Here is a 2,244-nt window from a genome sequence, read left to right on the forward strand (position 1 = left end):
TGCTGTGTTCATCCAGCTCTACACCTTGTTATCTCTGACATAATTCTTAAACAGTTTACTTGCATTTGACTACAAACAAATTACATATGAAGGTAATGATTTCCAGAAAAATAGCCAATCGGTTATGCCCTACATCATATTTTCCAGAATCCATCTCTTTTTGATATGTGAAGTGTATGACAGTAATTCCAGGAACTATTTTATTTCTAATCCTTTAAGTATCTTCACATAGTGCAGTTCTCTATGTAGTAGTGAAGGATAGGAGCAGGCACCACACCTAAACAGTTTGCACTGTTTGCCAAATTACCACTTCCAGCAAACACTGTGCCTGTTTTGAAAGGATCAATTTAAAACAAAAAATAAAACATTTGAAAACGTACCTGTTAATGTTCATGCATTCAAAAGATTACACTTATTTCTGGAGCCCTCTTGACAACCTGCATAGGAACAAATTAAGGAAACTCCCAGTTGTTATTAACTCCCTCAGGGCAAAACCAGTTTGGTGGGTGGAACCTGCTTTTAACATGTGCTTTTAAACTTAAAACAAAAGATCACAGAAACTTGAATTGTGTTTAGTGTAATTTGGTATTAAAATTTCCCAATCTTTAGCACCAGTTTTTAAACATATAAAATTCTTCTATGGTTTGTTGCAGATTAGATGCAGATAGGATGTCTTCATGCCTGGGGTGTTTAGTACTAGAGGACAATCTCAGAATGAAAAAGAGGCCATTCAGAACTGAAGTGAGGAGGAATTTCTTCCCTTGGAAGGCAGTGAATCTCTTGAATTCTCAACCCTCCCCGCTGCCACACCATGCCTGTTGAGACTTGGTCATTGAGTATGTTCAGACGTGAGAGAGATTTGTAGAGAACAGACATCAAACAATGTCAGTGCAGTGTGATAACTTGAGTTAGAAAATCAACCGTGGTTTGACGGTAAAGCAGGCTCAAAAGGCTGAATGCTCCTATTTCTCATGCTATAGCAATATTGGCATTATGCTGAAAGAAAGCAAAAAGAAGCAGGATCTCCAGATTCATATTTAGCTGGCTACAAATACACCCATGAGGGAAACTTGGAGTTCAGTACATCACTTCATCGAGCTGCAATCTGAGTGCCAGGTTTTGTTGCCAGTGACTTTAGTTCTAAAATGCTAGAAGTTTCCATGAAATGAAAATTAGGAAATTATTACCTATAATTTTCATTGTGTAAAATTATGAATAAGGTATTATTCATGATCCAAAAGTATGGGGGGCCCAGATGATGACTAAAAAGTGGGTTAATCAGCCCTCTGTAAATATGTTTAGTGTATTTTGTTGAGCTTTTGTCGCATAAGCAGTTATACATGACAATTCTGAAGCTGCTATGAATGCGTTCACTGATTACACTAGCAAAAGGAATGAAGAGTTTTGACAACAGAACAGTAAATTCCTTTAGCAATGTTTTAGCTAGCAATGTGATTTAGGTTATTTTCACATTGGAAATACAAATATTTTTATTTTGCTATTGGAAAGAAAGGATTGACCAAGACATGCTGGCACCAGATCACTTGCTAAGTATGTCGCATGGAATTCCTCTTTTAAAATCCTTTCATCAGTCCGTTTGTCTTACTTCCTGTTATTTGGTGCATGCCAGCATTTATGGGCAGTGTATAAAAATCATTTAGTGCACTTAAACAATCTCGGGTATGGGTCAGAAAACATTTGCCAGTTGACTAGTGCCATTGAGAGTGAACTACTGGACCTGTAGATTTTCTTGATTCATTTGCTTAGAAAAGGGGAAAGAAAAGCATAACTTTACCAACTCCACCCCAACCCCCACCTTCCCCTCCCCACCCCAACCTCCCAGGCATTCGTGAAGTTCTGCCTGTTTCTTCAAAGCTTTCATACTTAATTATGAGCACTGTTGAAATGTCATATTCCTCATTAGTAGAGCAACTTAACATGTCTACTGAGTTGACTATATTCTTGCCTTCTCTGTGACTCCCACCCTTAAGCAGCATCTCACAAACTCGACCTCCTGTTGAGAAATAAAGCAGGACAGGTGACTGAGGTGTCAATGGGGGAGCCCTTTGGGACCAGTGACAATAATTCTATTAGTTTTAAAACAGTAATGGAAAAGGATGTACTGGATCTAAAAGTTAAAGTTCTACATTGGAGGAAGGCCAATTTTGATGGTATTAGGCAAGAACTTTCAAATGTTGATTGGGGGCGGATATCCACATAAAGGGACTGCTGGAAAATGGGAAG

This window comes from Rhincodon typus, chromosome 22, assembly GCF_021869965.1.
Source record: "Rhincodon typus isolate 14 chromosome 22, sRhiTyp1.1, whole genome shotgun sequence".
Lineage (NCBI taxonomy): Eukaryota > Metazoa > Chordata > Chondrichthyes > Orectolobiformes > Rhincodontidae > Rhincodon > Rhincodon typus.